Below are 13815 nucleotides of genomic sequence, written 5' to 3' on the forward strand. Positions count from 1 at the left end.
GTGAATATAACCAATAACACTGAATCGTATATTTAAAATTGCTTCAAATGGCAAATTTCACATTATGTGTATTTTACCAGAATGATAAAATATGTAAGAAAAATACCAAACAGATCAATTTAAAAATCTGGAAATTTAAAAAACGTATTTTCAAATGATTGATGGTCAAGGAAGAAATCATTATGGAAACTAGAAAATAGATCATACCATTGTAAATCAACTACACTTCAATTTAAAAAGTAAATTAAAAACAATGGTTGAAACTAAAATATTACAGGTCAAATTTTTTGGCATGCAGCGAAAGTAGTACTTATAGAGAAACAATATATTTAAATAGTGTATTAATGACCTATTGCTATATAAGTAATTGCCCCAAAATTTACTGATTCAGTTTTAGCAGCAAACATTTATTATCTCTTACATTTAATTTCAAAAGCAGCTTTGTTGAATGGTCCTCAGAATCTCTAATGAGGCTGCAGTCATCTGAAGGCTTGACTGTGGCTAGAGGACGCACTTTAATGTCTCACTCATCTTGTTGGCAAGTTGGTACATGCTGTTAGCAGGAGGCCTCCATTCCTTTCCTTGTGGATTTCTTCTCAGAGCTGATTGAGTTCACACAACCTAGTGGCTGATTGACCCCAGAGCAAACATCCCAAGGTACTGAGGTTGAAGCCACAATGCCTTTTATAATCTAGTCTCAAAGTCACACATCATCACTACTACCGTCATAGAAACCAACCCTGATTCATTGAGGGAGGAAACTACTCAAGGGTGTGAATATTAAGTGGCAAGGACCTTCAAGGACCGTTAGGAGCTTACTACTAGAAATAGTGAAAATATTAAAAACGTTTTTTCAAGCCTCCATCATGGTCCACTGGCTAAGACTCCATGCTCTCATTGCAGGGGCTCAGGGTCCATCTCTGGTCAGAGAACTAGATCCTACATGCTGCAACTAACAATTCAGAAACTGCAACTAAAGATTCTACATGCCGCCACTAAAACCTGCCGCAGCCAAACAAATAAAATAAAAGCATTTTAAAATCAAATTCCAAATATACAAAGAACTGAAACAAATAGGGCAAAAAGTCCAAACCTTTGGAAGAAAATATAACAAAATATCTTTAAGAACTTTGGCTAAGAAGAATTTCGCAGAGATGTAAATAAATGCATAGCGTTAAGGAGAAGACTGATGAATTTAGCCACTTTAAAATGAATGGCTTCTCATCAAAGAGAATGAAATGAAAAGCAACCAATCAGAAAAATGGGCAAAAGACATTTTTTTAATTAATTTATTTTTTTATTGAAGGATAATTGCTTTATGAATTTTGCTGTTTCCTGTCAAACCTCAACATGAATCAGCCATAGGTATACATATATCCCCTCCCTTTTGAACCTCCCTCCCATCCCCCTCCCCATCCTACTCCTCTAGGTTGATACAGAGCCCCTGTTTGAGTTTCCTGAGCCATACAGCAAATTCCTGTTAACTATCTATTTTACATATGGTAATGTAAGTTTCCATGTTACTCTCTCCATACATCTTTCCTCCCTCTCCTCCCCTCTCCCCATGTCCATAAGTCCATTCTCTGTGTCTGTTTCTCCTTTGTTGCCCTGTAAATACATTTTTCAGTACCATTTTTCTAGATTCTGTATATACACATTAGAAAATGATCTTTATCTTTCTCTTTCTGACTCACTTCACTCTGTATAATAGGGTCTAGCTTCATCCAACTCATTAGAACTGACTCAAATGTGTTCCTTTTTATGGCTGAGTACTGTTACGTTGTGTATATGTGCCACAACTTCTTTATCCATTCATCTATCGATGGACATCTAGGTTGCTTCCGTGTTCTAGCTATTGTAAATAGTGCTGCAATGAACAATGGGATACATGTATCTCTTTCCATTTGGTTTCCTCAGGGTATATGGTAGGAATAGGAGTGTTGGGTCATATGGTGGTTTTATTTCTAGGTTTTAAGGAATCTCCATACCATCTTCCATAGTGGCTGTACCAACACTGCAAGAAGGTTCCCTGTTCTCCACACCCTTGACAGCATTTGTTGTTTGTAGACTATTTGATGAGGGCCATTCTGATTGGCGTGAGGTGATATCTCATTTTAATTTGATTTGCATTTTTTACTAATGAATGACATTGAGCATCTTTTCATGTGTTTGTTAACCAACTGTATGTCTTCTTTGGAGAAATGTCTGTTTAGGTCTTTTCCCCACTTTTTGATTGGGTTATTTGTTTTTCTGGTATTGAGTTGTATGAGCTGTTTGTATATTTTGGAAATGAATCCTTTGTCAGTTGTTTCACTTGCTATTATTATCTCCCATTCTGAGGACTGTCTTTTCACCTTGCTTATAGTTTCGTTTGCTGTGCAAAAGCTTTTAAGTTTAATCAGATCCCACTTGTTTACTTTTGTTTTTATTTCCATTACTCTAGGAGGTGGGTCATAGAGGATCTCACTTTGATTTATGTCATCAAGTGTTCTGCCTATGTTTTCCTCTAAGAGTTTTATAGTTTCTGGTCTTACATTTAGGTCTTTAATCCATTTTTAGTTTATATTTGTGTATGGTGTTAGGAAGTATTCTAATTTCATTCTTTTGCATGTAACTGTCCAGTTTTCCCAGCACCATTTATTGAAGAGGCTGTCTTTGCCCAGCAAAAGACATTTGACAGGTTCCTCTGTCCATGGAATTCTCCACGCAAGAATACTGGAGTAGGTAGCCATTCTCTTCTCCAGGGGATGTTCCCAACCCAGAGACTGAACCCAGGTCTCCCCATTGCAGGCAAATTCTTTACCATCTGAGCCACCACAGAAGCCCAGGCTGTTCATAATATCTCCATTTTCTTTGAGAGTTCTATGATTTCATTTTTCTATTGCCATGTTTTGCAGTTTTATAAAATTTAAAGCTTCCTTTGCAAATTGAAGTACTATTAATTTACAATGTTGTGTTAGTTTCAATTCTCCAGCAAAGTGACTTGGTTTTATATGCATATTTTTTTCTAGTATAGATTATACAGGAAAAAATTTAAACTTCTATTTGTTCTATATACTTGAAGCAGACACAATTATCTCAGAAGGTTCTGAAAGACAATATTGATAGTAGGGGGATTATACAGTATGGGTCATTTCTCTTTGGCCAGTGTCCCAAGTATATTCCATGAATTTTAGTCTCATTAGATGATTCCCAAAAAAAGGGTTTCTTGGTTAATTAAGTAAAGGAAGTGTTTCGTATTGTAATCCTCCCTTGAAGAATCACAGTGCATGTCAGCATCATGAGGCTCTAAGAAGTCCTGTATCAAACAGAGAAGTCTGTTCAACTTTGCTTCACCTAGTACTTCCCAAGCTTGTCAGACCTCTTTCCTGTGACATTTTCCATAATATCTGCTGAATAGTTCCCCTCAAACTAGCAATGCCTTCTTGGAATAGTTCTGTGGACTAAATAGGATAGTTTTTCCCAAATTTACTTACAAAATAAATGTACTATTGTTTTATACATCTTTGGGGATAAATTTGGAGACGGCAATTTTGTTATACTGTTACAGACCACATTACGGCTAGGCTCCCCTGATTACCATTACTTTTCTTTTTTCAGAACAACACAGATTTATTATCTCACAGTTCCCACGAGTAAGGAGTATGGGTACAGGTTAGCTGAGTCATGCGCTCAGTATCTCACAGTGTTGAAGTGGGATACATTCAAGGTGTCCAAAAGGGATATAATCTCATCTGAATTCACTGAATGTTGGCAGTTCAGTTCCTTATGGTTATCGGCCTAAGATCCTTGCTTTCCTGAGGGTTTCTGTCATTATTCTTGAAAATGGAGATTAATTAATTATCTGTTGCTATATAACAAATTACCCCAAAATTTAGTGGCATAAAACAACAATAAACTATTACATCTCATAGTTCCTGTGGGTCAGGAATGCAGGAGATTTTGGCAGGGAAGTTCAGAATCTTTCATGAGATTGCAATTAAGATGTCAACTAGAGTTGTAGTCATCTGAAAGCTTGACTGGAATTATGGGATCTGCTTCCAAGTGGGAAAGTTGGTGTCAGCTGTTGGTAGGAGGCCTCAGTTCCTTTCCATGTGAGTATCTCCCAGAGTTACTTAGAATCTTCATAAAATAGTGACTTATTCCTCAAAAGCAAGTTACCCAAGACACTAACGCAGAAGGCCTACTCTATGACCTACACTCAGTAGGTTCATACGACCACTTCAGGAGAATTCTAAAGATCTCACAAGTCAGTCTTGATTAAATGTGGAGGGGAAGAACACAAGAGAATGAATATCACAAGGCCAGGAAAGTTATTGAGAGTAAATCTTAAATATTCCCACCTCCCATACATGCACAAAAATGAATTATGTAGTTTCAGTTCAGTTCAGTCGCTCAGTTGTGTCTGAATCTGCGACCCCATGAATCACAGCACACCAGGCCTCCCTGTCCATCACCAGCTCCCGGAGTTCACTCAGACTCACGTCCATCGAGTCAGTGATGCCATCCAGCCATCTCATCCTCTGTCGTCCCCTTCTCCTCCTGCCCCCAATCCCTCCCAGCATCAGAGTCTTTTCCAATGAGTCAACTCTTCACATGAGGTGGCCAAAGTACTGGAGTTTCAGCTTTAGCATCAGTCCTTTCAAAGAACACCCAGGGCTGATCTCCTTCAGAATGGACTGGATGGATCTCCTTGCAGTCCAAGGGACTCTCAAGAGTCTTCTCCAACACCACATCCATTCTTCACATCCAAAAGCATCCATTCTTCGGTGCTCAGCCTTCTTCACAGTCCAACTCTCACATCCATACATGACCACTGGAAAAACCATAACCTTGACTAGATAGACCTTTGTTGGCAAAGTAATGTCTCTGCTTTTCAGTATGCTGTCTAGGTTGGTCATAACTTTTCTTCCAAGGAGTAAGCGTCTTTTAATTTCATGGCTGCAGTCACCATCTGCAGTGATTTTGGAGCCCAAAAAAATAAAGTCTGACACTGTTTCCACTGTTTCCCATCTATTTCCCATGAAGTGATGGGACCAGATGCCATGATCTTTGTTTTCTGAATGTTGAGCTTTAAGCCAACTTTTTCACTCTCCTCTTTCACTTTCATCAAGAGGCTTTTAGTTCCTCTTCACTTTCTGCCATAAGGGTGGTGTCATCTGCATATCTGAGGGTATTGATATTTCTCCGGGCAATCTGGATTCCAGCTTGTGTTTCTTCCAGTCCAGCATTTCTCATGATGTACTCTGCATAGAAGTTAAATAAGCAGGGTGACAATATACAGCCTCGACGTACTCCTTTTCCTATTTGGAACCAGTCTGTTGTTCCATGTCCAGTTCTAACTGTTGCTTCCTGACCTGCATACAGGATTCTCAAGAGGCAGGTCAGGTGGTCTGGTATTCCCATCTCTTTCAGAATTTTCCACAGTTTATTGTGACCCACATAGTCAAAGGCTTTGGCATAGTCAATAAAGCAGAAATAGATGTTTTTCTGAAATTCTCTTGCTTTTTCGATGATCCAGCGAATGTTGGCAATTTGATCTCTGGTTCCTCTGCCTTTTCTAAAACCAGCTTGAACATCAGGGAGTTCACGGTTCACGTATTGCTGAAGCCTGGCTTGGAGAATTTTGAGCATTACTTTACTAGCGTGTGAGCTGAGTGCAATTGTGTGGTAGTTTGAGCATTCTTTTGCATTGCCTTTCTTTGGGATTGGAATGAAAACTGACATTTCCCAGTCCTGTCACAACTGCTGGAGTTTTCCAAATTTGCTGGCATATTGAGTGCAGCACTTTCACAGCATCATCTTTCAGGAATTGAAACAGCTCAACTGGAATTCCATCACCTCCACTAGCTTTGTTCATAGTGTTGCTTTTTAAGGCCCACTTGACTTCACATTCCAGGATGTCTGGCTCTAGGTGAGTGATCGTACCATTGTGATTATCTGGTCGTGAAGATCTTTTTTGTGCAGTTCTTCTGTGTATTCTTGCCACCTCTTCTTAAGAGGAGTTAACTAAATTATTAACAAAATTATTGTGACAATCATTTTGCAACATATGGTGGTGGTTTAGTTGCTAAGTCGTGTCCAACTCTTGTAACCCCATGGACTGTAGCCTGCCAGGCTCCTCTGCCTGTGGGATTCTCCAGGCAAGAATACTCGAGTGGATTGCCATTTCCTTCTCCAGGGTATCTTCACAACTCAGGAATCGAACCCAGGTTTCCTGCATTGCAGGCAGATTCTTTACTAACTGAGCTATAAGGGAAGCCCTTGCAATATATAGGCACAACAAATTATCAAGTTATATCCCTTAGGCTTGCACAGTATTACATGTCAATCAGCTCTCAATAAAACTGGGAAATTTTTTTTCTGAAAAATTATTCTGTTGTATAGAATTACTATATTTTATCCATTTATCAATTGATGGACACTTGGGGTGTTTAATAACTTTTGGTTGTAACATTTTTTAAATAGCAAATAAATAAATATCAAAAGGAGAGGATTATTGGATACCATCTTGGAGCCTAGCTACCAAAGTTGTTGGACTATATTGAAAATAAATATTTCCCTCTCACCTCAGTCTATGACATAATAATCTGGAAAATAATGTGTACATACAATTGAATGGGACTAAAGAATAAAGAATATTGAGAGTTAATGAAAGTGTCTTGAATCTTCTTGGCAAGTTACTATTGCTCGAGGATTCCTTGAAGTTCTGTCATGATTACACCTTGAAAGATAGCTCTGTCCTCATTTTCTATCAGATTATTTATAAGCAAAAATGGATTCCATCTAGTCTACGTTTCATGTTCTTTAAGTGAACCATGTTCTTTAAGCTTGCGGTTGAAGAATCAAAAACTAAGATGAAACAACAAAGACTTTTACTAGACTGATAGGACGCAAGTTACATGCAAAATGGAATATAGTAGAAGATACTTAGGAATTCAAAGTTTATCAATATCTCAGTGAGGGCATGCATGCTAAGTTGCTTCAGTCATGTCCAACTCTTTGCAACCCTACGGACTGTAGCCAGCCACGCTCCTCTGTCCATAGGGTTCTCCAGGCAAGAATACTGGAGTGGGTTACCATGTACTTCTCCAGGGGATCTACCTAACCCAAGGACTGAACCCATGTCTCTTACCTCTCTTGCATTGGCAGGTGGGCTCTTTACCACTAATGCCACCTGGGAAGCTCTATTAACATTTCAGTGTCCTCAAGCAAATTAAGCCGAATAATCCTTTCTTATAGGAGACTCTGTGCTTGTGTGTTTAAGGGGAAAAAAATCAAGCATAAATCAAGGTGAGTTTAAAAGATTTTTATAAATTATTTCTGGAGGAGGCTTTATAGTATTTTCTCATTTAGATCATTTGCTTAAATATGTCGAAGTAAGTAAAGAAATAAGGACCATTCTGTTGCAGAACATTTAGACTGTTTTGACTAATGCAATGTTTCTCACTTTTTTTTTTTAATATGGAACACTTCATGAATTTTTGTGTCGTCATTGAGCATCACTGAGGCCACGCTAATCTTCTCTGTATTGTTCCCATTTTAGCATATATACCACCAAAGAGAGCATCACCTACCTATTTACCTGAATTCCACAGATTTCATGTCAGCTAAATGAACTTTAAATTTAGTCTATCTTGGAGAAGCACTTTCTGTGCCAGAGCTCCGTCACTTCATCTTAAGCCTGCATGTCCCCATGCGAGTTCAACAAGAGAGAAGTGTTATTTCTGTTCAGCCCTGTTTGCCCAGGCCACAGCATCATGTTTGTTTCCAAAGGTGTTCAGATTCTGTAAAACCAAGTGTCATAAAAACTTCAAAAAGAATGAAATCCTAGCAAGATCAGATGGACTAAAGCGTTCCAGATAGCAACTATATAAAACTCACAGCAGTAATTCACTTGAATTTGAAAAACATATTCCATAGCTCTCACTGTCAAATAACAGAGAGAGCGATGGAATAAAACCACTGATGCAATGAACAGAGTTGAAGAGACCAAACAGAAATGCCAAGCTAAATTTATAATGAACAAGTTGAAGAAAAATAAAAATCTACGTAAAGTTCAGAACATTAAAGCAGTCGAGCAAAGCATCCATCTTATCTGGGCCCTTCTTTCAGGTGAAGGAAAGTAGCTGGAAGACAAAATGGTACAGAATGCACAACAGTATGTTGATATGGAAGATGGTTCTTGAAACTCTTACTGCTTGAAACCATTTCTTTAATTGAAATGGTTTAATCTGGAAATCTCCTGTGGAGACGTAGAACTTCTACGTTATTGATTTTTTCACATAAGATCACTCAGAAATGGATGCAAGTACTTCTCTCTACATCGTCATCTGTGGGACAGCAGGTAGTATGGATGCATCTCAATATTAAACCTTCACTGAGAGATACACTTCTATAATTCATGAAAATTATGTTTGCAAATACAGAAGTGAACTGTGGACACAAAATGGCCATGCCATTTGGTCAGCGGCGGTAGACAGCATTTATGTAGTTCAGCCCAGTTCAGTCGCTCAGTCCAACTCTTTGCGACCCCATGGACTGCAGCACACCAGGCCTCCCCGTCCATCACCAACTCCCGGAGTTCACCCAAACCCATGTCCACTGAGTCAGTGATGCCATCCAATCATCTCATCCTCTGTCATCCTCTTCTCCTCCTACCTTCAATCTGTCCCAGCATCAGGGTCTTTTTCAATGAGTCAGTTCTTTGCATTAAGTGGCCAAAGTATTGGAGCTTCATCTACAACATCAGTCCTTGCAATGAACACCCAGGACTGTTCTCTTTTAAGATGGACTGGTTGGATCTCCTTGCAGTCCAAGGGACTCTCAAGAGTCTTCTCCACAGTTCAAAAGCATCAAGTCTTTGGCGCTCAGCTTTCTTTATGGTCCAACTCTCACATCCATACATGACTGCTGGAAAAACCGTAGCTTTGACTAGATGGACCTTTGTTGGCAAAGTAGTGTCTCTGCTTTTTAATATGCTGTCTAGGTTGGTCATAGCTTTTCTTCAAAGAGGAAATATCTTTTAATTTCATGACTGCCGTCACCATCAGCAGTGATTTTGGAACCCCAAAAATAAAGTCTGTCACTGTTTCCATTGTTTCCCATCTATTTGCCTTGAAGTGACAGGACCGGATGCCATGATCTTCTTTTTCCGAATGTTGAGCTTTAAGCCAACTTTTTCGCTCTCCTCTTTCACTTTCATCAAGAAGCTCTTTAGTTCCTCTTCACTTTCTGCCGTAAGGGTGATGTCATCTGCATATTTGAGGTTATCGACATTTCTCCTGGCAATCTTGATTCCAGCTTGTACTTCATCCAGCCCGGCATTTCACATGATGTACTCTGCATAGAAGTTAAATAAGCAGGGTGACAATATACAGCCTTGATGTACTCCTTTCCCAATTTGGAACCAGTCTCTTTTTCCATGTCCAGTTCTAACTGTTGCTTCCTGACCTGCATACAGATTTCTCAGGAGGCAGGTAAGATGGTCTGGTATTCCCATCTCTTTCAGAATTTTCCACAGTTTATTGTGATCCACACAGTCAAAGGCTTTACCATAGTCAATGAAGCAGACATTTTTGGGGAATTCTCTTGCTTTTTCTATGATCCAACAGATGTTACCAATTTAATATCCAGTCCCTCTGCCTTTTCTAAATCCAGCTTGAAAACCTGGAAGTTCATGGTTCACATACTGTTGAAGCCTGGCTTGGTAAATTTTGGGCATTACTTAGCTAGTGTATGAGATGAGTCCAATTGTGCAACAGTTTGAGCATTCTTTGGCATTGCCTTTCTTTGGAATTGGAATGAAAACTGACCTTTTCCAGTCCTGTGGCCACTGCTGGAGTTTTCCAAATGTGCTGGCGTATTGAGTGTAGCACTTTCACAGCATCATCTTTCAGGATTTGAAATAGCTCAACTGGAATTCCATCACCTCCACTAGCTTTGTGCATAGTGATGCTTCCTAAGGCCCACTTGACTTCACATTCGTGGATGTCTGACTTCAGGTGAGTGATGATCTCACCATCGTGGTTATCTGGGCCATTAAGATCTTTTTTGTATAGTTCTTCTGTGTATTCTCTTCCCTGGTGGCTCAGATGGTAAAGTGCCTGCCTAAAATGTGGGAGACCTGGGTTCGATCCCTGGGTTGGGAAGATCTCCTGGAGAAGGAAATGGCAACCCACTCCAGTACTCTTGCCTGGAAAATCCTATGGACAGAGGAGCCTGGTAGGCTACCATCCATGGGGTCACAAAGAGTCGGACACGACTGAGTGACTTCATTCACTCACTCACTCTGTGCACTCTTGCCACCTCTTCTTAATATCTTCTGCTTCTGTTAGGTCCATACTGTTTCTGTCTTTTATTGTGCCCGTCTTCGCATGAAATGTTCCCTTGGTATGTCTAATTTTCTTGAAGAACTCTCTAGTCTTTCCCCATCCATTGATTTCCTCTGTTTCTTTGCATTGATCACTTAGTAAGGCTTTCTTATCGCACATTGCTATTCTTTGGAACTCTGCATTCAGATGGATATATCTTTCCTTTTCTCCTTTGCCTTTTACTTTTCTTCTTTTCTCAGCTATTTGTATGGCCTTCTCAGACAACCATTTTGCCTTTTTGCATTTCTTTTTCTTGGGGATGATTTTGATCACAGCCTCCTGTACGATGTTATAAACCTCCATCCATAGTTCTTCAGGCACTCCATCTATCAGATCTAATTCCTTGAATCTATTTCTCACTTCCACTGTATAATCGTAAGGGATTTCATTTAGGTCATACCTGAATGGTCTAGTGTTTTTCCTACTTTCTTCAATATAAGTCTGAATTTGGCAATGAGGAGTTCATGATCGGAGCCACAGTCAGTTCCCAGTCTTGTTGTTGCTGACTGTATAGAGCTTCTCCATCGTCAGCTGCAAAGAATATAATCAATCTGATTTCGATACTGACCACCTGGTGATGTCCATGTGTAGCATCATCTCTCATGTTGTTGGAAGAGGGTGGTTGCCATTTATGTAGTAATTAATGACAAATTCATGACAAGTAATATATAAAATAATAATTTTCTTTGCAGTAAAATATTCCCTTAATGTTCTAGAAAGGATAAATAAGGAACTAGCAATCTGTATGATAACTACCCTCAGGCAGTATCTCTTCTTTTGATTTTAGTATTTCCAATTTTGGTTTATTAGCATCTTAGAAGAACATAATGGTTTGATATATTGAGACCTAATTATGTTGGACTGTTTTGATCTGGCTTGAGTATGAATATTATGGTAGGCATTTGTGAATATTGGGGATCAGTTGAATAGTCTGTTCCTGAAATAGCACTATATAATTTCCACTTTGGGAAATACTTAATTCTTTTTTAAAAAATATGTTTCATTTATTTTATTTGGGTGCATTGAGTCTTAGTTACAGCATGTGGGATCTAGTTCCCTGACCAGGGATCAAACCCAGGCCCCCTCCATTGGGAGCATAGAGTCCTAGCCACTGGACCACATAGGAAATCCTGGGAATACTTAATTCTTAGTTAAGACTCCTAGTAGAATAAGCTTTATTCTCCCAGGACTCCAGGACCTATTTAAATTTTTTTTTAATTTTTAAAAACTGGTCATTGTTTTTGAATTGCATATATGGGTAATACATTATAGATTATTTGCACATAAAATTGTTTCTAAAGTGAAAAATAAAGGAAAACAATTTAGTCTTTCTTAGCTACAAAAAGAAGGCTTTCTGGACCATAAAGCTAATTATGATGCTTATTTCATTTAAAGATCATGTACAGAAGACCTAAGTAGCCATTTCTCCAGAGAAGACATACAGATGGCAAATAGGTAGATGAAAAGATGCTCAGCATCTCTAATTATTAAATAAAGGCAAATCAAAGCTGCAGTAAGGTACCACCTCACACCAGTCAGACTGGTCATCACTAAAAAGTCTAGAAGCAACAAATGCTGGAGAGGGTATGGAAAAAGAGGAACCTTCCTTCTGTCTTGGTGGGAATGTAAGTTGGTACAGCCAGTATGGAGAACAGTATGGCAGCTCCTTAAAAAGCTAAAAATAGAATTACCATGTGATCCAGCAATTCCACTCCTGAGCATACACTTGGAGAAAATTATAATTCGAAAAGATGCAGGCACCCCTGTGTTCATAGCAGCACTATTCACAAGAGCCAAGACGTGGAAACAAACTAAGTGTCCATCAACACATGAATGGATAAAGAAGACGTGGTACATATATACAATGGAATACTACTCAGCCACAAAAGAACGAAATAATGCCACTTGCAGCAACATGGATACACCTAGAGATTATCATAGTAAGTGAAGCAAGTCAGAAAGAGAAAGACAAATACTATCAGATGTGGAATCTCAAGTGGTGTAAATGAATCTATCTACAAAACAAACTTACAGGCAATGTGGGCAGATTTATGGTTGCCAAAGGGGAGGGGAAGAGGGGAAGGGATGGACTGGGAGTTTGGGATTCACAGTTGTAAACTATTACTTATAGGATGGATAAGCAACATGGTCCTACTGTAGAGCACAGGAATTATATTCAATATCCTAGGATAAATCATAATAGAAAAGAATATAGATACGTGTATAACTGAGTCATTTTGCTGTTCAGCAGAAATTAACACAGCATTGTAAATCAACTCTGTGTGTGTGTGTGTGTGTGTGTGTGTGTGTGTGTGTGTGTGTTAGTCACTCAGTCATGTCCGATTCTTTGCGACACTTTGGATAGCAGCCCGCCAGGCTCCTCTGTCCATGGAATTTTTCAGGCAAGAATACTGGAGAGGGTTGCCATTTCCTACTCCAGGGGATCTTCCCAACCCAGGGATCGAACCAGAATCTCCTGCATTTCCTGCATTGGCAGGTAGATTCTTTACCACTGCACCACCTGGGAAGCCCTTTTTATATACACTTACTCATCAATTCAAAGACAGAGAGAGATTAAGTGATTCTAGCTGGTGAGTGGCAGAACCCAGGTAAACTGGTATGAGATCCTGGCTCTCCTTAGCAAAGTTCTGATCAAGGGTTTTCAGATTGTATTTTACAGCATCGGTTGCTGTGGTGAAATAAAGACGGCTGTAAATTCTTTGTCAGTGTTCCCATTGAGATCTAAATCTTATTTCCTCTCCCTTGGAATCTAGCCTGGCCCCGCAATTTTCTTTGACTGAGAGAATGTGAGGGGATTGATGTTGAACTGTTGAGGCAGGGGCTAAGAGATCTGTAGCATCTACTTCCTGTACTTGGAACTCTTTCTCTTGGAACCCAGCTGACATGCTTTAAGAACCTCAAGATCGTGGAGAAGCCATGTGAAGGAAGACTGAAGAACTCTGGCCAACAGTCCCAGATGTTGAGCTCCCGGCCAACTGCCAGTCAGATGAGGGAGCATCTTCAAATGTTTCTTCCCATTTGAACCTGGGATCACTGAAACCCTAGCTAATCCCACAAAGGAAAGAAGAGCTGTCTAGCTGAGCACAGTCAACTCAAAGAATTGTGAGAGATAAATAGCTATGGTGGTTGGTTTAATTCACCAAGTTTTAGGAGCATTTGTTATGGAGCAATGGACAATCAAAACCGTTGACAATAATAGGATTTCCCCTAAATGAAGTTAAATGGCAACCAACTAATTTAACGCTTAGGGAAATTGTATTGCCAAGAAACAAAAACAAAACATAACAGGGATCTATTATGCAACCCCTAAGGCAATCTCCAGTCCTAAATATTTCACCAGTACAACGAGTGACACTGAATTGGAACAGCTCCCTGGAGAGGAATTCTCTCTGTTTCCTCTTTCATGGAGTGTCTCTGAAGG

General features: G+C 39.4%; 1 non-coding gene and 1 pseudogene across 1 annotated transcript; one reads left to right on the forward strand and one right to left on the reverse strand.

Moving 5' to 3' along the window:
• Positions 1 to 7458: 7458 nt before the first annotated feature.
• LOC114111188 (U6 spliceosomal RNA) lies at positions 7459 to 7570 on the reverse strand. The gene has a single exon (XR_003587284.2). It is a non-coding gene; the product is annotated as a U6 spliceosomal RNA (small nuclear RNA).
• Positions 7571 to 7614: 44 nt separating this feature from the next.
• Positions 7615 to 8189, forward strand: LOC101119605 (probable ribosome biogenesis protein RLP24; annotated as a pseudogene).
• The last annotated feature ends 5626 nt before the right edge of the window (positions 8190 to 13815 follow it).

The sequence above is a fragment of the Ovis aries genome, chromosome 1 (genome assembly GCF_016772045.2).
Source record: "Ovis aries strain OAR_USU_Benz2616 breed Rambouillet chromosome 1, ARS-UI_Ramb_v3.0, whole genome shotgun sequence".
In the NCBI taxonomy this organism is placed as follows: Eukaryota; Metazoa; Chordata; class Mammalia; order Artiodactyla; family Bovidae; genus Ovis; species Ovis aries.